Source organism: Hemiscyllium ocellatum, chromosome 34, assembly GCF_020745735.1.
Source record: "Hemiscyllium ocellatum isolate sHemOce1 chromosome 34, sHemOce1.pat.X.cur, whole genome shotgun sequence".
NCBI lineage: Eukaryota > Metazoa > Chordata > Chondrichthyes > Orectolobiformes > Hemiscylliidae > Hemiscyllium > Hemiscyllium ocellatum.
Window position 1 is genome coordinate 12687651 of NC_083434.1, and position 25572 is coordinate 12713222.

At 39.8% G+C, this 25572-nt stretch overlaps 1 long non-coding RNA gene across 2 annotated transcripts; it reads right to left on the minus strand.

The window, feature by feature from the left end:
- Positions 1-993: 993 nt before the first annotated feature.
- LOC132832235 (uncharacterized) lies at positions 994-20217 on the minus strand. Of its 2 annotated transcripts, XR_009646916.1 has the most exons (7): positions 19810-20217; positions 18507-18598; positions 16408-16554; positions 9899-9982; positions 6615-6741; positions 6192-6257; positions 994-3090 (listed from the first exon to the last, which is right to left on the minus strand). It is a non-coding gene; the product is annotated as an uncharacterized LOC132832235 (long non-coding RNA). The 2 variants fall into 2 exon arrangements; XR_009646917.1 differs by lacking the exon at positions 9899-9982.
- Positions 20218-25572: the final 5355 nt, after the last annotated feature.

The window sequence follows — 25572 nt, forward strand, 5'->3', positions numbered from 1 at the left end:
CCAGGAGCTATAAAAAGCCAATGAGCACAGGGGTAATGGGTTAGCTGGATTTGGTGATTGCTAAGATGCAGAAAACATGCTGAAGTTTACAAACTGTAGAAGCAAAAGGTCAACCACGAGAGCAGAGGAATGCTTCTTTCAGTTAAGCATCAAATAAACTTTTGATACTCATTTCATATTCCTCTTTTTTTTATGATATTAATTTTCCGTCTCCTTTTGGTTTACCTGACATTGGGCCCAATAAGCAGTGCTGAATAGCCTGAAAAAGCAGGTGCATTAATTGCACTAAATATCACTAAGGGCGGCACAGTGGCTCAGTGGTTAGCACTGCTGCCTCACAGCACCAGAGTCCCAGGTTCAATTCTGGCCTCGGGTAATTGTCTGTATGGAGTTTGCACATTCTCCCTGTGTCTACATGGATTTCATCCCGCAGTCCAAAGATATGCAGGTCAGGTGAATTGGCTGTGCTAAATTGCCCATAGTGTTAGGTACATTAGTCAGAGGGAAATGGGACTGGGTGGGTTACTCTTCGGAGAGTCAGTGTGGGCTTGTTGTCCGAAGGGCCTGTTTCCACACTGTAGGGAATCTAATCTACTAAAGTGTGGTGATCTCAGTCAGGTGATTTTGCAGAGGTGGAGGGTGCACTTCCCTGCTAAAGCTGAACAGTTAATACCATAGAACATTCATCAAACCGCCCAACAGGTCATTTCATTCAAAATGTCACCTTTCCAAGTAATTTCTTCAGTCATATTTTAAATTATGTTTGCCCAATAAATGTGCTTCAGATGAAGTTGTTATTTATCATAAGGGTTCAGCTCGCAGCAAGTCACCATTTGGAACAGCTCTTCTCAGAACTAACTTCACAATGAGAGAAGGATTGCTTTAAAATCAACTTATATACACACTTGGTGAATGTTTTTTTCTTTATTTTACCTTCCACAACTAATGCAAACTTCTCACTTAAGAATAATTTTCATTTTTTGTACCCTACAGGAATATTTGATTGTATAAACACCTTTAACTGACATTCAAAAAGTGAGCACAGCTGCTGAGTTTGTGATGAAGAGTAGTCTTGCTTAGAAACAAAAACAAGCTTTTCATACAGCTCTACAGTACTTTAAATAAACTTTTACTGGACTGAGCAAACCACAGCCGAAGGGCAACAAATCGGTTTATTTTTTTGTGCACATGTTTACTTCACTTGAGATGAGGTCTATTTTGTAAATTACATCCTAACAATTTATTTCAATTACAACTTTTAATTTTACAATGTCTTGTAACAAGCAAAACGTGTACAACGTAACTGGTTAGCAGTAACTGCTGCATTCTTAATTATTTCCACAAAATAGTTCAGTGGATAAACTCAATGCCTGATGTAGGACTGACGTATGAAGGTGTGTGAAAATCTTAAATCAAGCCAATTTCTTACACTGCATTGGTGTCAGTAGACCCCAATGAAGACCATTGACCTTCAAGTCCCCAGATTAAGGAGGAATATTATTGCAGCCAGAGTACCTACTCTGTCTGCTGACTAATAACCCCCCCTCCACTTTTGGATAAGGACAGGATTTGGCTAAGCTACAGATAATTCATCCTCTCTCAACACGTTGCTGATAGTCAAGCATGGATTTTCGCCCTTCTGCATCTCACATTCGGCATTGAGGCAATGCAAAGATTTTCAAAAATGAAAGGACTGTCTTGTCTAAGTTTATTCTTACTGGTAATGTTACAGGACAGGTGCTACAGCAAAACTGCAACTCAGTAAACTAATTACCACCAGGAACCCTTTAAAAAATACTGAAACAAGAACTCCAGAAGATGAGGCATTAGCAGCTCTCAGGGAAATAAATGAAAATAGTGCCCATTGCTGGAATCAATCCCATGAGAAATCTTGTAGTTAATGGTAATACGGTCAAATCTCTTGCACTAACCTGCACATTGATGCAGGAATAGGAGTGATGGCTCAGGAGCACGAGGAGAAAGTGAGGATTGCAGATGCTGGAGATCAGAGTCAAGAGTGGTGCTGAAAAAGCACAGCAGGTCAGGCAGCATCATAGGAGTAGGAAAAATGACATTTCAGGCAGAAACCCTTCATTAGGATTCGCCTGCTCCGCGGATGCTGCCTGACCTGCTGTGCACCACTCTCTCGACTCAGGAGCACTAGTCTGGAGTCAAGACTGAACAAGTGCTGCACCATTAGAAGTATATTGTTTCAGATCAGACATCAAATCGAACCCATTCTGCCATTTTTCAGAGATGTAAACTTTTCATGAGATGCACTTCATTGGAACAAGATTTTTCCCCAGCATACTGGACAATATGCAAACCTCAAACAGTTTATTTTAAGTGATGTAGGTCGTTATCACATTCCTGTTTGTGGGACTTTGTTGAGTGCAATTGGTTGCAATATTTCTTGTGATTTATTGGTTGTGTTTGAAAGATGATATGATTGTGAAAAGCCCTTATTTAAGTATAAAAAGATTTTCTCAATTACAACTTTAAATGGACAGGTTCATAAATGTGGGCTTGACATGTTTTTTAAAAATGACACTGATAACAAACATTGGACAAGCCACCACCTCTTGATCTATCGTAAAATTAATCACAAAGTATAATTCCCAGATACTGCCTGTCACATTTTGATATTTGTATACTGTCGACTTTTGCCTTCTGAATATCTCCATGTAAATTAAATCTTAGGCTCCACTTTATTATTTTTTGGGCACTGACATATGCAAGAAAAAATTATGAAATTTAAACACAGTAACCAATCTTCCTGTTGTGTCTATGCAGTAATGTCCAACAATGTACATTATCAATATTCATCAGTCCCATAAACTGAATTGTTTGAACAGTACATATTATCGAGTTTGAGTTTTCTTTGCAAAGTCCACTTGTTAAACAGGTTTGTTCTTGCTGAAGTGGGTCATCTTGCAACATGCCCTATGGGACATTTTTCTACATATTTCAGCTGTAGTTTTTGCATCATTAATCTGTAAGAGTGACACTTGATACTGGCACAACAAGCAAGTAGTAAGGGCAACAGGATGTCCTCAGTGAGTAGTGGGATCAGCAGCATCTGGCTCGATCCTAAGAAAGGTAAAGATTGAGAATGAAACAAAATTAGGAGGATGAATCAAGAGTACATTAAAAAAAATTAAATAGCACGCTTCACGAGCAGACATCTAGCTCTTTCCAATCAATTAGGTACATTTGATACATAATAATGTGAATGTTGTATCAGCTAATTTCCAAAAGGTAAGCTCTCTCAGAGACTGATTTGGAGGTGCCGGTGTTGGACTGGGGTGGACAAAGTTAAAAATTACACAACATCAAGTTATGGTGCAAGCACTCGGTTTCAAAGCACTGCTCCATGACCTGATGAAAGAGCAGCTCTCCAAAAGCTAGTGCTTCCAAATAAACCTGTTGGACTATAACTTGGTTTTGTGTGATTTTTAACTCTCTCAGAGAGGAATGCGATAATAACCAGATTATTTGGGGTTTTGTTTAGTAAAGTTGATTGAGGGATAAATATTGGCCAGTACACGAGGAATAGCTCCCTGCATTTCTCTGAGACTGTCTTGGAATATTCATTTAAGCAGGCAGTGAGTTAATGCCTCATCCAAACTGCAGCACCTCCAACACTGCAGCTGCCCCTTCAGTGTTTCATCGAATTGTCAGCCTTGACTTTGATGTTGAAGCGCTGCAGTGAAACTTGAATCTGGATTTGACATGGGGGTCACAAGATGCGAATACAGATATTTAAATAAAATAAATCGAGGAGAAAACTCGAGGAAAAAGGTAAAACCAGAAAAAAAATTAAATTACCAAAAGAATCCATCAACAGAAAGAATGAGATTTCAGCCTCAAATGGTTGATTGCCAACGCTTGTATTGCTAGCTAACAGCACTACCTTTCTTAAGCAATTAAAAATAGCCAGGGTGGTTGAGGACTATTTCAATGGCACTTAAATGAACCAGCAAGTTCTGAAGATTCACAACTCATGGTGCATCTCTTAATCCCCTGCATTTGTTATGTGGTTTGCATGTCAATAACAGTGGCTTGTTAATACACTTATCTATCCAGCAGGATTCGACTTGTGAGCACTGTCATCAGTTTCATTAGATACTACTGTTGCCCCATGGCAGCCCATCCTAAATTGTGACTATACCTTCATCGTTCCAAATCTAAACAAAGTCCTTCCCTCTCTCAGTCATTTTCAGATAACATCAAGGACAGCTCAAATAATTAGAAATCAGTAACTGGCCTGCTGACCTATATAGATTAGTCAGAATGTACCAAGGAGACATTTTATCTTCACATTCTTTTCTCATTACAGATCACCTGGATCATGAAACTTCAAATTCCCTCATCAGATCTCTAGCATTGCTATTGACCAAGATAGATAATACCTAATTCAGACAAAAGCCTATTCTAAGCAGTTAAATGGGTGCAATCAAGTAATATTTAAGAGCAATGGGGTGCATTTAGATTAAGACTGTTCAACAGTCAGAAACAGGCAGAAATGAAAAGGGACTTAAATCAGTACATCAGATTCTGGACCTGTTGATAGTGATTATTTTTCACTTCAATGAGAATTCCTCAAGTCCCAGTGATTCTCTGTAATATTAAATTGGAGTATCAGCATTAAAACTGACATTACAGAAATAATGTTACTCTGAAAACTGCAGTGGAGGATCAGAACATAAATGTAAAAATATTTTAAAATTATCGAAATTTCAAAGGTCATCTAATCGAGGCAAAAAAATGATGTACAAAAGAAAAACATCTGCATATCTGATTGCTAGATAATTATTCCACTAAGTTCAATTTTCCCCATTACGGCCAAAATTTCACTCATAACATGGCCCAAGGATAAGATTAGCCTACCTGTCCCTTGAGAAGCTCTTAACAGACAGCTTCATCTGGCTCAGTGTCTCTATTTACATCCTGGCTGCTCTGTGATCAGGACAAGAGAGTGTGATACATCAAACTACATACAGGGAAAGCTCCTCAAAGTGACCCAAATTGTAATCACAAATATAGGGTGAATTTTCACAAAGGTGATGGTAAGCAGGATTTGGGCAAGTTCCAAATTTCACAAACCTACTTCTATTAAGAGGAGGCACCTGCCTACCATATTTTTATTCTGGGGATTCCACAGTGAGATGGATGCATCAGCAGATTAGAATACCTGCCTTCAGTTACTTTGACAGAGCTCAACTGTAATCACAAATGTCAGGCCCTTAAACCCTAATCCACCAGCACCATCCCCATATCTCCCATGTCCCTCCATGCAACCTCCAGACCCACTCTCCCAATATCCACTGTCTAGCCAGGACCAATAAGCCATCGGCAAATCTGGCAATCTTTGTAATGTTCAAACTGACAAAATAAGCAAAGCTTTGAAAAATCTGAGAAGATGCATAGCCTACAAAACGTGTCAAACAACTACAGCCATTCACAGTGCCAATGTCAAAAATCTTTATCCACTTTTACTTTAATCATGTGTAAATAAATATATGAATTGAAAAAAAATTGTTCGAAAGAAATAATAACTTGTGACAAGGTGATAAATGTTTTTGCTTTAGACAAGGGGCAGCTAATCTTATCCTTGGGTTATGAGTGAAACTTTGACCTCTGCAACAACATCAATATGGCCTGCTGAACCAAGTGTATTAGCTATTTTTGGAGATTAGGCAGACACCCATAATGAAGCCAAACATTAACTTTAATTAAAAGAAACGGTTAGAACACATGACCAGATGGCTGCTTTTTCCAAATGGCCATTATGAATCAACCCCAAGTGATCAGTACCAGTGGATCTGCATCAAATACTTCCTTAGTAAGGTGTAGCAATATCCAAATGGCAGTAAATTAGTCTGTACCATAACACCAATTGCAACAGAGTTACTCATTACAAATACCCAATTTGATAATCCTTTTTCTCTCCTGTCTCTGCCTCCCTCTTCCCTTTCCTGGCAACGCTTACAGATCCAAGTGCATTCACCAAATTGTGCAGTGATATATGTGCAAACTCACCTGACAATCCTAGTAGTTGTTCATAATACAAATGCTTTGACAGTGTGGTTAAATCAACTAACTGTAAAAAAGATTCCAGTTACAGCAACCAAATCTCACATTAAAGGCATTCTCAAAAAAATGATAAGATGTGGCTTAGAAATACTTACCAAAATAGATCAATTAAAACCCAAAACAATGGATAGACCCAATAGGAAGAGACAGCATAGTCAGAACTGCAGAGGACAAATTCAAGACAGGAATCAGGGAGGTACATCTTTGCAAATTGTGCGAACACCAAGAAAAATTAACCAAGTACCAGACACTGAACCCATTCACGAAAACACAATGCTACATTGTCAAGATTATCATTAATTATCATCAATATTTCTTGACTATGCAAAATGCACTGCTAATCTACAATGGCTGGAGTGGCGAGGAGCACGTAATGCATTTTCTATGCAGATAATGGAAATATAGGACTTCTTGCTCTGATAAATCAGCTCATTGACAGTGTAGCTCTTTTTTCGGTTACCTCACACATAAATGAACTCTGCAAATATCATTTCTAAAGATATGCTTTGCATTCTTACAGAAGGATATTTGTTGCAGTTCTGATAGATGATAACATCGGATCAGGCTGCGTGTACGATCTGTTCTTTTCCTGATTCATGTTCCATAAATTGAAAAAATTGATGATAGCAACTGTATTCCATTTTTCTGCAGGGAAATAAAAATCACGTTATAGTACAACATTAATTCAACCAGTTTGCACATCAACACTTACCTACAAAGGCCATCGATACTATAGAAAATATGGTGATCTATATGCCGACCAATCACAAGTTGAATATTTAAAACTTAGACCACACTTGAAACTGAATCCTACTGATTGTAACAAGAGTTAAAGACACTGAAGCAGAAACTACGTCAACTTTCAACATGGTTTTATAGACAGCTGGAGGAATATAGAATAGGACTGGAAAAAGCTGAACACAGAATTAAGATAGTACTCTTGTTGCTGTGTATCCACATCAAGTAACAGTTATGCCAAAATATCATTTCTATTTTGTAATTTCTACCCAAGATCAACCTCAATTTGCAACACAACATTTCTGGTCTCCTTTCTATCGGAAGGATATTGTGAAACGTGGAACGGTTCAGAAAAGATTTTCAAAGATTGCCCAGGGTTGGAGGATTTGACCTATAGGGAGAGGCTGAATAGGCTGGGGCTGTTTTCCCTGGAGCATCAGAGGCTGAGGGGTGATGTTTATAAAATCATGAGGGGCATGGATAGGATAAATAGACCAAGTCTTTTTCCAGAGTCCAGAACTAGAAGGCTTAGGTTGAGGGTGAGAGGGGAAAGATATAAAAGAGACCTAAGGGGCAACTTTTTCACGCAGAGGGTGGCAGGTGTATGGAATGAGCTGCCAGAGAAAGTGGTGGAGGCTGGTACAATTGCAACTTTTAAGAGGTACCTCAATGGGTATATGAATAGGAAGGGTTTAGAGGGATATGAGCCAAATGTTGGCAAATGGGGCTAGATTTGGTTAGGACATCTGGTCGGCATGGATGTGTTGGACTGAAGTGTCTGTTTCCACACTGTACATCTCCATGACTCTGTTTGGCCACATATTACACTAAAGTCTGGTTGAAGATTTGTAGCTCGGGTATCCGTTGTTGTGGTTCTGTTCGCTGAGCTGGAAGTTTTTGCTGCAAACATTTTGTTCCCTGGCTAGGGAACATCATCAGTGCTATTGGAGCCTCCTGTGAAGCGCTGGTATTTATAAATACCGGAAGAAACATCAAAGCAGCGCTTCACAGGAGGCTCCAATAGCACTGATGATGTTCCCTAGCCAGGGAACGAAACGTTTGCAGCAAAAACTTCCAGCTCGGCGAACAGAACCAAATCACATATTACACTCACATCCACAACATAAAAGATCATAAACTACAATAAAAACATTGTTAAGAAGTTGATCCACTTCAGACACATAACAGTTTCAAAAGAACTGTTTGCTGGTTGTGTTGTACAGGAAAATAAAAATCCATTAAAAGATTTGCAGACATCTTGTTCCTACTAAGATGTTAAAATAGGGACAAGTGTGACAGCAAGGTTTGGCTGGAATTTAAATCCAGCCTATGACTGTATTATCAAATCTGGAATTGAGAAACAGATCACACAAAGAGACTAGCAAAAGGATAAAATAAAATTTCAGCTGCCACTTGTGCAATATTTTTCCATATATATTATTCCCCATTAAATTTGAAATACTCGTTAGAATCACTAAGGCACCTGGATGGTTATATGAAAATGAACAGTTTACAGAGATATGGGCCAAATGCTGGCAAATGGTATTACACAGCTTAGGATATCAATTCAGCATGGAGGAGTTGAACTGAAGAGTCCGTTTCCATGTTGTACATCTCTATGTAATTTAGTTCTTCTTTGCACATTCTCTCCATGACATTATCACTCCAAATCATCAGCATAACTAAGTTCCTTCCAAACTGTGTACTGCCCTGATGTTTTCTACATGTTAACATAAGGATAGGCCTCTGCCACAGGCCACTCAACTTACATATAAAATTTAAAATACGAAGATACAGAAACAAAAGCACAAAAACAAAAGCATGCAAAACACAATATGACTGATAATATACAATACCATATATAGCACCTTCAAAGTCAAAAATGGTGATGGGGACTTTGCAAAGTCTAGACTGCAAGGTACATCGAGCTGGAGAAGACTGCAATATAGGGCAAGTTCAAGTCACAAGGATGAGAAGTGACTTCTCAAATATTAGGGGACTCGATAGGTCTATGTGCACATGGAGTAATAGCCAAATGTAACGTGTGGGTTAGGATGTATGCAGGGGAGCTTTTGAAGGACAAATATTGATTTCACACTAAAGTTTGTCACAGTAAACAAGGATATTTTTACAATTAAGCCAAATAAAACAAGGTTGTGTGGATGGGTGTATTTTGCCCGCTCAGATTATTTAAAGACAAAAATACACCATTTCCCTCTTCAGATATATGTCACATTTTAGCGAAGTTGCTTCTTTCAGGCAATGTCATAAAAGAAAATCCAACCCTAATGAATCTTAGAAATGGCAACAGCAAAAAGGCAGCCACTTGACCCATCGTTTACATGGCAACTCTATGCAAGAGGACATTAACCATTCCAGCTCCCCAGCCCTTTCCAAAAGTGGGTTTCCCTTCAGATAATCAACTAATTCTCCTCTGAAAGTCACAATCGGATCTAATTAAATCACGTGCTGAGGCAGTGCATTCCAGATCCTGGGGGCGGGGGGGGGCGCAAGAAAGAGTGCAGCTGGAAAAAGCACAGCAAGTCAAGCAGCGTCAGAGGAGGAAAGGAGTCAACATTTCGGATTGGAATCTTTCATCAGGACAGGGGGAGGGGGAGGAGGCTGAGAAATAAGTGGGGACATGGGGCTAGAAGAAAGGTGGGTGAGATGGCAATAGGCGGACGCTGGTAGGCTGTGATTGGTCAACAGGAACAGTGGAATGGATAGGAGCTTTAGGACAGAGGAGATGACCTAGGGGGAGTAGTGGGAGAGAGACCCATGGAGATCGTTGTGGAGAGAGGAGGAAAACTTCTTCAAGTTAGGCATTCTTGGTAAAAACTTTGTAATCTGATGTTCAGCAACTCGGAGACAGTGAGAACTGCAGATGCTGGAGATCAGAACCCAGATCCTAACAACTGGTTATGCAACACAGTCTCTCCCTTTATTGTTGCGTGTTCTTTTGTTATTCATCTTAGTGTCGTATGGTTCTGGTTGTCCATGAGACAATATCCCTCCATCTGTTATCTTTATCAAATCTCCTCATCATCTTCTCCAATGTACCTACCAGCAAATTCATGTTTCCTGTGACCATTCCGGTAAACCTTCCCTACATCCGGTCTAGAGTTCCACAGTCTTCCTAATGTGGCTCCTGAACATTAAATAGAACATTCTAATGAGTTGAATCAGTGTTCAGTATAACTTTCTTGTTTTTGATCTTGTGAGAAGTTATTAAACCTGGATCTTGTAAGTGTGTTTAACCACTCTCTCAATCGGCCTTGGCACCTTCAATGACTTTTGCACACATACCCCTCAGTCTCCCTGATCCTCTGCCCCCTTTAAAACTGTCTCCTTCATTTATACTGCCTCTCCTTCTCCCCAAGGTGGAGCACTTCACATTTCTCTGCATTAGATTTCATCTGCTACAATTGAACTTGTACATCAAACCGGCCATGTTCTCTGAAAGTTTATCACTATTCTAGCTCAGAATACAAAGATAGATAGCAAAAGCTTCCACAAATATAGTAAGCAAAAAAAAAGTAGCTAAAGTAAACATTGGTCCTTCAGAGAATGAGAAGGGGATTCAGTAATAGAATATGAGGAAACGGCTAAGGCATTGAATAGCCCCTGTGTTGGTCTTCACAATGGAGGAGACTAATAACAGGCCAGTAATTGACAAAGGGACAAAGGGAGGTGAGGGCCTGGAAACAGTCATTGTTATGCAAGAGGTAGTGTTGGGCAAGGTAATAGAGCTAAGGGTAGGGACGTCTCCTGGTTCTGATGGAATGTACCCCAGGATGCTAAAAGAGATCACGGGAAAAATTTGGTAATATTCCAAAATTCGCTGGACTCTGCAGCAGTTCCAGCAGATTGGAAAACTGCAAATGTGACGCCACTGTTTGAAAAGGGAGGTAGACAAAAGATGGGAAATTATAGACCAGTTAGTTTAACTTCTGTAGTGGAGAAAATGCTTGATTCCATTATCAAGGAAGAAATAGCAAGACATCTAGACAGAAATTATCCTGTGGGCAGACACAGCATGGGGTTCATGAAGGGCGGGTCATGTTTAACTAATTTTTTGGAATTCTATGAAGACATTATGGGCATGGTGGACACAGGAACCCAGTAAATGTGGTGTATCTAGATTCCAAAAGGCATTTGACAAGGTGTTGCACAAAAGGCTGCTACATAAGATAAAGATGCAAGGCGTTGCAGGCAATGTATTAGCATGGATAGAGGATTAGTTAATTAACAGAAAGCAAAGAATGAGAATAAATGAGTGCTATTCTGGTTGGCAGTCAGTGAGTAGTGATGTGTCTCAGAGATCAGTGTTGGAACCGCAATTATTTCCACAATTTACATAGGTGATTTGGAGTTGGGGGACCATGTGTAGTGTGTCAAAGTTTGCAGATGACACTAAGATGAGTGGTAGAGCAAAATGCGCAGAAGACTGTGAAACTTTGCGAAGGGACATAGGTAGTTTGAGTGAGTATTCAAAGGTCTGGCAGATGGAGTACAACTTTAGTAAATGTGAAGTCATCCATTTCGGTAGGAATAACAGTAAAAAGGACTATTGCTTGAAAGGTAAGAAATGTCAGCATGCGGCTGTGCAGGAGGGTTCTGGGTGTCCATGTGCAAGAGTCAGAGGGTTGGTCTGCAGGTACAACAGGTAATTAGGAAGATAAATGGAACTTTGTCCTTCATTGTGAAAGGGATTGAGTTTAAAAGCAGAGAGGTTATGTTGCAGCTGCATAGGATGCTGGTGAGGCTACACCTGAAGTACTGCGTGTGGTTTGGAGTCCTTACTTGAGAAAGGATGTACTGGCACTGGAGGGAGTGCAGAGGAGGTTCACCAGGTTGATTCCGGAGTTGACGGGGTTGGTTTGTGAGGAGAGACTGAGTAGACTGGGATTATATTCATTGGAATTTAGAAGAATGAGGGAGGGATCTTTTCGAAACATATAGAATTATGAAGGGAGTAGATAAGATGGAAGTAGAGAGGAGGTTTCTACTGGCAGGTGCAACTAGAACAAGAGGGCATAGCCTCAAGATTAGAGGGCGCAGAGTTAGGACTGAATTGAGATGAAACTTCTTCACCCAAAGGGTTGTGAATCTATGGAATTCCCTGCCCAAAGTAGTGGTGGAGGCTTCCTCAGTAAAGGTTTTTAAAGCTAAGATAGATAATTTTTTGAACAGTAAAGGCATTAAGGGTTGTGGTGAGAGGGCGGGTTAAGTAAAGCTGAGGCCACAAAAAAAAAATCAGCCATGATCTTATTGAACACAGGTGCATGCTTGAGGGCCAGACGGCCTAGCCCTGATCCTAATTCTTACGTTCTTTCACATTGTTCACAATAAGTGAACGGTTTGCCTCATCTACAAGGATTTTATCTTATCCTGTACACCCAAGACCAAGTCATTTGTATACATCAAGAAATATAGTGGCCTGATGCCAATGGTTGGAGAGCTCCACTGTATATTGCCCTCCAGTCCAAAACAAATTCACCACTACTGTCTGGCTCTGTCACTCAGGCTAATACATATTCGTATTGTTATGAAGTTAAAGGCGTGTGGTGTACCTTAAAGAGAGGGTGTTCTGCACTGAGAGCTTACAAGCACCGGTAATATGTCTAGCTAGCAATCCCAAAGTGTACTGGAAAATTGAAAAATATGCAACATTTGGCTGTGAAATGGATGCCTAAGTTGGTTACTGTTTTGACAACAATTTGAATTAAACCAATCAGTTTAAATTATGCCTCAGGATTCTAAAACTCAATCGAGTTTGAATATACTGTTCTGCCAGCCTTGAAACAACGAGACGATCCGATGTTGGGGGTATAAAAAAGTCAGGCATCTTGAAAGTCAGACAGAGCAACTGCCATTGAGATTGTTTCAATGTCTTGGGTCTCTCTCTATCAACGGTACCTTTTCATATGAAACATATTTGCAGTAAAAGAATGAAGACGTCCCAGAGAGTCTTCAGTTGGAAGAAGAAACTCACCAGAGATGGCAGCTGCTTTATAGTATTGAAATTAAGTTGATGTAATTCTAATAAGTGTTTTATTGGAACAGTATATTGTTATAGAGTTGGAGGCAGATACTAATTGTTAAAGAGAAAGGGGGGCTTAGCGTTGGGAATAGTTATTGTTGAATGTTCACTTTTAGAGTAAAAGAATAAATTGGTATTATTTTCTTTAATTAGTGGAATTTGGCAGTCCTCTGTCACCATATTTTAACAGATTACAAGGCGAGGTGAACTTTTCTGGATGTTAGGTTTAATTATCAGAGGAGTTCACCCCCGTGTCATAACAATTTGGGGGCTCATCTGGGATTTGGGCAGGCTAAACAGATTGAGATTTGGACACATTTGAACAGATTTGTTGCACAAAAGATCCCATCAGTTTGAAACACTTGATGATTAGTCTAGGTCTTTAAATAAAACATAGGTGAGACAATTTGTTTAATTTCAGTTACTTGTGGTTGGTTAAATTGAAAGTGAGAGCAATGGCTCTTAAGATAGGTTCTAGGGTTTGAGGATGCTTCCCAAATTTGCCAAGAAAGTTTAGAAAAACAGAAGAAGGACATACTTTTAGAATTAGCAGATACGTTAGAATTGGGTCTAACCAGGGACAAAAGGAAAGCTGAAATTGTAATGGAGTTAGTCAAGCACTTAGGTGCATCAGAGAAACAGACAAGAGCAGTAGAGTTAAAGAAACCTAAAGTACAATTGAGGCAAATGGAGTTGGAAGTTGAAGAAAGGAAAAGATGAGCCATGAGAGAAGACAGACAGAGAAAGAAAGAGAGGGAAGGTTTTTAGCTGAGCAAAGAGAGAGACAGAAGAAAGAGAGAAAGAAAAGAGAAGAAAGAGAAATGGAGAGAGAATTTATACTTCAGAAGTTGTGAATTTGTCAGGAAATTCAAGTTAACAGGACAGAAAAGAGAGAAGGTAGTGATGAATACAACTATATTAAAACATTGCCCCACATTTTGATGAGAAAGTTGTCGAAGCCTTCTTTATTTCATTTGAAAAATTGGCTAGGCAGCTGGATGGTCAGAGAACTTGTATGTAATGCAGGTTCAGACTAAGCTGGTAGGCAGAGTTAGTGAGGTATTTGTAGTGCTGTCAGATGAAAGGTCAAGAGATTATGAAGAGGTCAAACAGGCTATTTTGAGTGCTTGTGAATTGATATCAGAAAGGTATAGACAGTAGTTCAGAAACATAAAGAAGGAACCAGATCAGACTTACTTTGAGTTCAAAAGAATTAAACATCATAATTTTGATAGATGAGTGTGGGCCTTAAAAATAGATAAGACCTATGAGGCTATAAGAGAGATTATACTGTTGGTGGAGTTTAAAAACTAACTTCCAGAGATGTTAAGAATTCATGTGGATGAACAGAAAGTTCAAGAAGTGAGAAGAGTGGCAGAGATGCCAGACAAATATGCATTTGTGCATAAGGCAAAGTTTAGCTTCTGGCAGGAATTTCACCCTATGAGGGGTAGAAATTGGGAGAAGGGAAGATCCTACACTACAAAACAAAGAATAGAGCACACTGGGAATAGTTTGCCACAGGAGAAAAAAAGCCCAAGAAGGTGGGAGTGATGACAAGAGTGTAGGTTCCAGGAATTCAGTTTGTTCTTGGGAATGATTTAGCAGGATCCAAGGTGGGAGTGATAGCCCTTGTTGTGGAGAAACCAAAGGAAGGCCAGGAAACTGAGGAGTTAAAAAGGAAAATACCCTGGAATTCTTCCAGTCTGTGTAGTAACAAGATCCCACTATCGTAAGTCACAGTACAAAGCAAAAACTAAAAGGAGATAAGGTTCAGTTAGCGGACACCTTGTTTGATGTAATGGTGCAGGAAAACCTGAATGGGCAGAGGGTCAGACAGACATGTTTAGTTCTGAAAGACTAATGGATTTATAACAGAAAAAGATATATATATTAATGCATACCCAGAAAAGGAATCAGAATGTATTCCTGAGGGTTATTATCTTAAATATAGAACCCTAAGATGAAACTGGAGACCACAGCAGGCTAGTGCAGAGGAGAAATGGGCAGAAGTGCACCAGATTGTGTTGGCGGTAGTACACAGACAGAAGGTGCTACGGGTAATTTTAATGTATGAATTACCAGTAGGAGGTTGCCTAGATGTGAGGAAGACTCAGGCTAAGGTACAAAAGCACTTCTATTAGCTGGAATACACAACAATGTGGTTAACTTTTGCCATACACGTCATACGTGCCAAATGGTAGGTAAGCCACAGCCTGTAATAAAACCAGCTCCTTTGTTGCCAATTCCCGCATTCAAAGAACCTTTCATGCAGGTTACGATTGATTGTGTAGGTCCCCTCCCGAGAACTAAAAGTAGGAACAAGTACTTGCTAACCATAATGGATGAGTCTACCAGATTTCTGGAGGCAATTCCTTTACGGAGTATTAAGGCAAAAAGGGCGAGAGAGGAGTTAGTCACTTTCTTCATGTGGTATGGGCTACCCAGAGAAATTCAGTCAAACCAAGAGTCTAATTTTACTGCTACATTGTTTAAGGATGTCATGGATCAAGTGCATACCATTCTGAATCCCAGGGAGCTTTGGAAAGGTGGCGTCAGATCATGTTAAGAGCACACTGTTTCAGATAAAGGATTGTACCTGTATATGTGTGTAGAAATTCATATGAATGAAGACTAATGTCCTATGTATTTCATTGTAATAGGATTAAGAATTAGAAGAAAAATAATGAAGCCATCTTTTCATTATAATGGTTAATGTTTTTATTAAGGGGGGAGGTGTTATGAAGTTGAAGGTGTGTACTGTACATTTAAGAGACCCTATTCTGCACTAAGAGCTTACAAGCACCTGTTATGTGTCTACCTAGCAGTCTCAGAGTGTACTGGAAAATTGAAAATACATAACATTTAGCTGTGAAATAGATAGCTGAGTTGGTTGCTGTTTTGACAACAATTCAAATTTAAAATTCTGCCCCAGGATACTAAAGCTCAATCCTGTTTTGCCAACCTCAAACCAACAAAACAATCCTATGTTGGGGGTATAAAAAAGGCAAGTCAGTTTGAAAGTATCTGCCATTGAGAAAGACCCAAGATATTGAAACACTCTCTATCAAAGGTACCTTTTCATATGAAACATATTTACAGTAAAAGGAAGAATACGACCGAGGGAGATCTTGAGCCGGAAGAAGAAAGACACTGGAGGTGACTGCTGTTGTATGGTTTAGAAATTAAGTTGATGTAGTTTTAATAAGTATTTCACTGGAACAGTATATTGTTATAGAGTTGGAGGCAGATAATAAGCAGTTAAGAGAAAGGGGGCTTAAAGTTAGGACTAGTTGTTGTTTAACGTTCACTTTTAGAGTAAAAGAATAAATTAATATTTTCTTTAAATAGTGGAATTTGGGAGTTCTCTGTCACTCAAAATTTAACAAATTACGAAGAGAGGTGAGCTTTTCTGGGTGTTTTGTTTCATTAACTGAGGGGTTCAATGTTATGTCTTAACAGTATCCATGCTATCATTGTTAATGTAATTCCATGGGCTTCAACATTGCACTTTATCAAATGCTTCTCACCTCTAAGAGTACGATTCTCACTTTGGAATAATCCGGTGAACAACAGACCAGAGAACCCAGTTTCAATTCCTGGTCAAGTCCTCATTAACTGTCCATCATTGTGCGAGTTGTCAGTTTCATCTTGCTTATAAAAGGTCTGGCTGAACCCTGAAAGTGACAGAATCGGAATGGTCACGACTGACAGAGGTCCAGGCAGAAGGTTGTGATGACTTAGCGTTACATTTGTGTTGCATGATGATGGCCACACTCAGAAATTCAATACAATATAACACTATGAGGAAAGGCAGAATTTTACAGTTGCAGCATCCATCAGAAAGCAAAGTTAACTTCTAAGTTCAAATAAGAGGGGGAATTCCACCTGTAGTACCTTTTCACAAGGTTCTCAATGAACTAATGAGAGTCTATTAACATGTGCTGAGTACATCTGAGGTCAGTGAGCTGCAACAGATGAATTCTAATAAGACATGCATGTATAATTTATATCCTCAAAATAAACAGATTTAAAAACAAATCAAAAATTCAAGTCAGTTAAACATTACTTTCTTTAACAAATCCATGCTGTCTTCTTTCTTTAATTCAACCCCACAAATCCAAGCCACTTAATTTTTTTCCAGACCAAACACTTGAAAAAAAAGTGTTTTAATCTTCGAAGTTCAAATGTCTGGCTTAAACTATCAGGGTTATCTGTTCACTTTTTCTTTGAACAACAATGCAACATTTGCAATTCCCCAGCATTGTTGCACTATCCAAGAAAAACTAACAGATCGTGGTCAGTGTCTTTGTAATTTCCTTACTTACTCCTCTCAGCATCCTCAGATGTGTCCATCAGCTCCTGGTGACTCATCAACTTTTAGGTACAGACAACCACTCTAACTCTTCCACTTACTCAATTGTTAGTCCAGCCAATGTCTAAAACACCACCTCTTTCACTAATTTAGTTAGCAAATTCTTGAATTTCCTTGAAATGACAGATGCGAAACATTTAGTTAGCACCTCAGCCATGCGTTCTGGCTCCAGGCACAGATTGTCTATTTCACCTTATTATTTTTTAGCATCCTTGATGAGCCCCCTGAATTTGTTGCAGTCTGGTTTGGGAGAAGTAACTTTTTAAATTAAAAGTAGATTCCAAGCATTTTTGAATTGCGATTAGATGCTCCACAAAGCATCAAACAGCAAATGCAGTCATTACAAATTTTATGGATCTCTCAGCAAACTTCCTGCACATTAGCGATATTGTGGGTCGCCAAGTCTCTTTAAAATTTTGTCTCTTTTTAAAAGGGATCCTATTTCTTACTTTCAAAAGACCAAGCTTTAGAACTCCCACAAAATCTACTCTGTCACAAACTACTCAAATGCTGGTTGTTTAATTACCTCCTCTGAGATTGGGTTCCCTGGTGCTTACTCATGCACATTTCTAATTGGTTTGCAGACAGCTGACTTCACTAAAGCCTCAGACTTCTTAGATCTCCGCATTTCTAACCTGCACCGAGCAGGTACTGCATGTGGGCTTTTTTCACAACCATTCTCAGCTGCACTATCAATGCTTGCAAGTTCTTCTGAGCCTTAATTGTCCGACACAGAGCCAGCCTCTTTTTTACCATTTTTTCAGCTGCTGGGACTTCTTTCAAGGTACAACTGCATGGAACGATCAGACAGTTCCTGGAACTTCATCCTGAACCCAAATACAAAGAGTTAGTGGCCCTCGGCTGTCTTCCCAGCAGCACTTTAAAATTCATGGGTGGCACGGTGGCACAGTGGTTAGCACTGCTGCCTCACAGCGCCTGAGACCCGGGTTCAATTCCCGACTCAGGCGACTGACTGTGTGGAGTTTGCACATTCTCCCCGTGTCTGCGTGGGTTTCCTCCGGGTGCTCCGGTTTCCTCCCACAATCCAAAGATGTGCGGGTTAGGTGAATTGGCCATGCTAAATTGCCCGTAGTGTTAGGTAAGGGGCAAATGAAGGGGTAGGGGTGGGTTGCGCTTCGGCGGGTCGGTGTGGACTTGTTGGGCCGAAGGGACTGTTTCCACACTGTAAGTAATCTAATCACTTTTCCTACGTAAACCCCATTCCTCAGCTCCTCTCCATCTGACCAATCTTACCATGGGACACTCCTTTTATGGCTATTCCTGGTTGCCGGTTGGATTTTCACGCCATCAACAATCCAGCTGACCCACCTGAGGATGGCCAATATCTGCAGATGCATAAAAGAATGGAAAGGAATAGGAGGAATATGTTGTTTTGTACATGCTCAGTTTCTGATCATTCAAATTATAATATTGGGTTTCTTAGGAACATGCTTACAGAGGTCTTTTGAATTACCTTTTATTTGAACAGCCAGTCTATTTTCATACCCTCTGCTTGCCTCTCATTTCATTTTACACTTCATATGAATTTTATAAATCAAGTGTTTTTCCTTATTTTTTTTAACAGGAACCATCTTTGTTTTAAAAACGTCATGTTGTATGCTCTGACAGTTTTCAATTCCAAACTTGTCTGCACCAGATGCCACTAAAATTGGCCTCTCTCCAATCAAGTTGTTTATTCTAACTTGATATTTGTCCCGTTAAATAACTAAAGCTGACCACACAGTCACTGTTCACCTAAATGTTCTTCTACTGACATTTGATCCAGTCAACCCACATCATTTCACAGAACCTGATCCATCAACGCCTCCTTGCACAATGGGTCACATTAATCAAATACTCCTGAACATATCTGGTGATTCAGATCTAGAAAGTGAAGACTCAACATTTGAGCATTTTATTTTTCTGTTTCAATGTCATTCGTGCTTGTGGAAAGAGCGGTAGAAAGAAATAACGTCAGATTCTAGACTTCAGCTGATGAAGTAGGCTCTTTTCCTGAATGCTGTCACTTGCTGGAAACAAGAATGTACACAGCCACGTGGACCACATTGTTTCAAGACTTAGAAAGAAACCATATTACATGGAGATACGTTCAGCATGTAAACGTCGATTGATCGGCTTCAGGCCTGAAATTATTTGAAAGCGACTTTATGAATGTGCAATTAAATATGCAATAAACCTATACATTTCGAGGACCGCTTGGTAAGTAAATACTAGATGACTTCTTAAATTTTCAGCCGCCGTGCTGCATTTATGACCAAATATGAGAACTGAAAACTGTTTATAGATGTTACACATAGTTACAACAAGCCAGTGTAAGCTATAAATGCTATACTTGGCACACGGGCTTGGAGGGATATACACATGTGGCTATAAAGCTGCAGGAGAGAAGCAACAGCCAAGTTAATAGTGAACTAACCATTCGCAGCTGAGAGTGTAGGTAAACGCCATGAGGGTTTAATTGCGGCCACCACACGTGAAGCAAACTTTTTTTTCTAAAAGCGGACAATTTTTCGAAAAAAAACGAGCAGATACATACCACTTTCCTCAGTCCAAGGGGTTTCCAAGCTCCGAGAGTCCTGTAGCACTAAAGACTTCTTCCACCAGGGCCTGAACATCCAAACACATTCTGCATCCAGGCGGCTGTTTTAAACAAAAGCTGCACGGTTCTCAAGGCAATATTTCAACCCCGGGGACGAGGTAAAAGGTGGGGGAAGGGGAAAGCAAAACTTGCCTGTTTCTAACATAAAATTGCGACAAGAACGTGAAAGTCGCATTTACAATTAAGCATAAGGTGAAACTTCAGCTAAGTGTGCACGCGCAGCTGGATTTTAAAAAAATATAAATCTGTACAAACAGAAAAATGGTATTGTGAACGATAAGAGAGGATTTGCAGGTGTACAATTGCTCCCTTCAGTGCCCAGGTAAAAGGTACAGAATTAAACAATTCATTCATTCAGCGCGCGGGAGCTGCTGGCTACGTTGTGGCCGGCCTGTGATTGGCGTGCCCGTTGCCATGGTAGCCGCCGGGCCGGCGCCAGCTGGTGGGGGGGCGGGTTTGTGTGAATGGGTGACGTCACGGGCTTGGCGCCGGCCAGTCTGGGCGCGCGATCCCGCTGCCAATGAACTCCGCTGTCAGTCATTCATTCATTCATTCAGTCAGTCAGTCACAGGAATGCAGAGTGCACACAGCTACTCCCGTGCAAGGACCCTCCAAGGTGTGCGCCCTCTCCTCCTCAAGCAGCCCGTCTCCACCTTCGCATCTCACATATCTCTGACACGTTGTTACTGCAAGTGACGGGATATCCAAAACCAAAATTAGATCAAATAAAGGCTGATCTGTCACTGCCTCTCGCCCTCTCTGTGTGTCCCCTTCCCTTGGGGATAACACTTGGGAGACCAGAGGGAAGTGGCAATGTTTATGAAGGGTTTACTGTCCAAAGCATCGGAGTTTATAAGCAATCATTTCTCGTACTTGAAGCAAATTTCATCAGCGTGATGCATTTGATACGTCCCTTTTATTCAGAACGAAATATTTAACGTAATTGTTCTCGTTTGATGGAGATTTCATTTAAAGTGGATTTCCGCTCCTCGCCGCGGCGATTTACGTGTGGCTTTCTAGTACAGACAGCCCTGCCGATGATACAGTAGATACTTTGTGGTTAATGTTTCAGTTCCTGTCAAACATTGTGAATATCTATGTCGGCCGTCAAAACAAACAAAGGAGTCCAGGCGCTTCAACTGAGTTAAAAGTTAGTTCCTGATTATTTAGGGACGGAAACAGAAAAATCGCCTTTAAAGGCAAAAATAACAGGACATTATGTTTACAGAAAATGCCCGCGGGAAACAATAACCTTTTATTTTCCTTAGACGTCGTGCTTCCACAATTTTTCACATGTTTACGATTTTTTAAAATGTTATTGTGAATTTCATTATAGGCCGAAGGACAACAGCGGTAAGTGAATGATAAGATCTTGACATATAACCTGATTTAATAGAACAATATTTCCTGAGCACTTACTAATTGTCTTTATCTATGCATTGAACGCCGATTTAAATTGTTCACCAGAATTCATATGCAGTATTAGGGCGTATGTGTGGCAGAGACAGAACAGTAATTGCAAAGGAATACACTTCCACATTTTGGGTGCACTGTCTGAACTATTAACTAATGCATCCCAGATCTATCTCTGTGGATATAAACGTATGACTCTCATATTTTAAATTATACTCGAACGAATCGTAACTGGATGCAAAGATGCCTGGCGGAAACGGTGGTTGTATTTCATTATGAGCGATACTTTCCAATAAGATGTCAGAACAACCAGTACTCTCCTGTCTCAACAAAGTGCAGCATGTGCTAAAACTGCGTAAAACTATTCCATGAGTTTTTTTTTCAGCTTGGACAATGGATTTCAACATACAACAGTTTTCATTTCTAATCTTATCCATAATTGCGACTGTGGGCTCGCCATCTCTTTCGGATATAATTTTAACTGTAGATTTTGAGCTGTGAGATTAAATCCTGTTTGTTGGTGTTTTAAAGGTGACCAGGAATCCAAGAAGGAAGTAGATTTTAGCTCAGCCATTGTAATACACCTTCAGCAACTTGCAGCAATTCTAACAAGTGGTAAAAGCAATAAATGCATTCAATCAGTATGTAGAATTCAGTGTGCAGACCTTTCATTTAAAACAAGCTCCATTGAGTGTGACATTGTTTAACAATCTAACACTAGATTCCTGAAGCAACTATTTTGCTCAGAACCCAGTAATAGCACAGGTATTCTCAGGGCATTCCTGTGAGAGATCAAAGTTGCAATTTCCCAGTTTGTGACCAAGATTGTGAAGATCATTCATTCATTCTGTGTGGAGTTTGCACATTCTCCCTGTGTCTGCGTGGGTTTCCTCCGGGTGCTCCGGTTTCCTCCCACAGTCCAAAAATGTGCAGGTTAGGTGAATTGGTCATGCTAAAATTGCCCATAGTGTTAGGTGACGAGGTAAGTGTAGGGGAATGGGTCTGAGTGGGTTGCTCTTCGAAGGGTCGGTGTGGACTTGTTGGGTTGAAGGGCCTCCTTCCACTCTGTGAGTAATCTAATCCAAAAAAAAGTGATGAACACATTGAGAGTCTGCTTTGGAAACACACGGAGGGGACATTAAGGCATTGCTGAGTCTGCACAAACCTCCAAACAGCTCATCCACCCAATCCTTCAAGCACCATCTGCCTTGCGTATGGTGGGGTTTGCAGATCATGCATTGGACTTAACACATTTGGCCATTGCAGAAACTATTGAAGCAGATTGGACATTCCTGATGGACTATCAAAAAAAGGACTTTTTACATGAAATAGCCTATGGGTAAGACATTAGTATTACATAAAAGTACCATTGAATATTAAACGCAGTTGGACAATGACATGAAAAGGTTTGTGCGGACAAAATATCTTTGCAGTCTGCTCCAACAGACAGCATTTTGCATGCGACATCCTGAAACCCCTGTGGGAACATAGGGTGCAGGATCCTGCAGAATGGTTTCCTGAGTCAACTGGGACAATCATTTGACAAAATAACTCATCACTTGAACTTTCAATTCACCATTAAGGTAGAGCTTGACTAGTCATGTCAGACCCTTCCTCCACCCTCAGAATCTGAACAGTACAGCACACTGCTTCTGGTAGTACAGTTTAGAACAGAGACCACCATCTCCTTCTGGAATACCGTTGGTAAGAAGGTCTAGAAAAAGATGCAGTTTTTTTTTGTAGAGCTTTATCCCGACCAGCTTTATAACAGTAAACTCCATGCTCCATGATTGTTCCTAAGGCAAACATCAGCGGCTGTTGAAGGACTATCACTTCAGTGAAAAATGCTGCTTGGCCTGCCCAAAACTTATTGACCTTCCAGTTTAAGGAGCTGCCCATGACTGAGTGTTGAAATTAATAATTATATGCTGAGGGGTGTAACTAAAGTCTTGGGCAGCGGCCCCAAAGGCTGATTCGAGGAAGACCTTCTGCTCCGGTATACTGAGGGTCCGCAGCCCATAAGAAGTCCTTTGGGCTTTATTAGCCAGAGAACATTTAACAGGAATTGCAAGCTGTAAATATATCTACCAGCTGTAAGTATAGCAGGCCTCCCAGAATGCTACATATTGTATTCAAGGAAATGACTATACAGGTGTCCACCGCTATCTGAAAGTAGAGCGTTCCTGGGAAACCTTTCGGAAGGCAAAATTGGTGTAAAGCGAAGATGTATGATTTATATAGAAAAGTGTTTGCGATTGTTTTGTAAAAGCGAAATTCCGCTTCAGATTCATGAAAACAGGCACTAATGTCGGTCTTTCATGAAAACAAAGTGGCATAAGGCGGGGGATGCCTGTATTACAGTGTATGTTCTGTAAAATTTCAACTGTTATATAATGCGTTTTCCAAATTTTTATTGAAATATTGCATAAATGTATAAATTGTTAGCTCCATAATTTAGGAACATAGGGATCGATACTTTCCAATTCCTCCCGATGCAAGAGATACTCTGCACCTTGTTCCTTCTACCAAAGTGGATATCCTCATACTTATCCACATTATATTCCATGTATGATGCCTATTCTCTGAGTTCAAGTCCCTCTAAAATCTCTTTGCATTCTCCTCACAACTCAAGGTTTGATACAAAACTTGGAAATATTACATTTGGCCTACCACGTCAGAACCATTAATATAACTTGTGAAAAGCTGGGCCTCAAGTTCAGATCCTTGAAGTACCCGACTGATCAGATTGCCAACCTGAGAATGACTCACTTATTTCAACTCTGGTTTAGCTCAATTCAATGCATATTAATGACTAAATTCTTGTTTGGGACTTTACTAAACACCATCCACAGATCCAAATACACTACATCCACTGTTTTCCCTTATTACCTGTGTGAGTAATAACCTCAAAAAAGCTTGATCAGATATGGCAAGCATTACTTCATTCATAAATCCAAGTTGATTCTGCTAAGTCAGCTAATTATTTTCTAAATATCAAGTAATTAGATGCTTTATAACAGATTCTTGTATTTTCCCTAAAGCTGGCCATTATTTGTGAAGTTCCTAATTTTCTCCCTCCTTGTTTTAAACAGTGGACTTATATTTGCAAACTTCCAGTCTGACAGCAACATTGCAGAGTTGGATCTTGAAGTGCATCCACGGTCTCATAGCCATCTCTTTCGACACTGGGGAAAAGGTCATCAGGTTCTGGGGATTTGACAATTTTCAGTCTCATTAACTTCTCTAATACTATGTTTTCACTGACACTAATTTCTTTCAGTTCCACACACACATACAGACTCTGAGATCTTCATTATTTCAAGCAGACTTGTGTCCTCCTCTGTGAAATGAGGCACAAAAGACATATTTATCTTCTCTGCCATTCTTCCATTACCTCAAGTAAATTTTTTTGCCTATGCCTGTAATGGACCCAGTTTTGTCTTTACTGTTTTTTTCCTTTTTACAACCCTACACAAAAGCTTTTACAATCCATTTTATGTTTCTTCCTTATCTTCATATTTTTATTTTGATTTATCTTCGTGTTCTATTCTGTCTTGTTTTATCAACTTCTAGGTCTTCCATTTGCTGAATTCTAAAATTCTCTCAATTATCAAGCTTACAAATCTCTTTGGCAATTATGTGAACCTGCACCTTTAATCTATCACATCTTTAACTTGTCTTATTACCCATTGCTCTTTTGTATTTCCTGTTGGATATCTTTGCCTGATTAGATTGCATTTTCTTTCTTAAATAATGTATTAATTGTTCAATACAAACCATCTCCAATCTACTAGCAAATCTTTTATTATTTACTATGGATCTTAATCACATAATGTCAAAGTCTAAAAGTATGAAAAAAAATTATGCTTGTGAATACTTCATTGCTTTTAAGCATAACATACCATCTCATGGAAAAATGATGCCAGTTGAAATTTCCATGAGGCAAGTTGCACACACAGGACCTAGCTTTACAGGGAGCATTGGATGATCAGTCTGGCTACGTGTCTCTATACTGTGGCATTCTCTGTGCTATGATGGACCTGGAAAAAAAGCACACAGTGTCCCAACAGTTCACTTCACAACTTTCATAAGCAGGAGGCACTGCCAGAGCCGAAATATGAAGTAATAATTGAAAAAAGAAAAAGATGTAGAAAGTAATATTACTTAGAGTGCTAGGTTCCTTTCTTTTAAATGTTATGGATTTGTTATTCCCGTCTGGACAGGAGCTATGTTTTTCTTTTGGTTTCAACTTATGGCTCTTGGACAGTCCAGAATCTCTTAAAATGT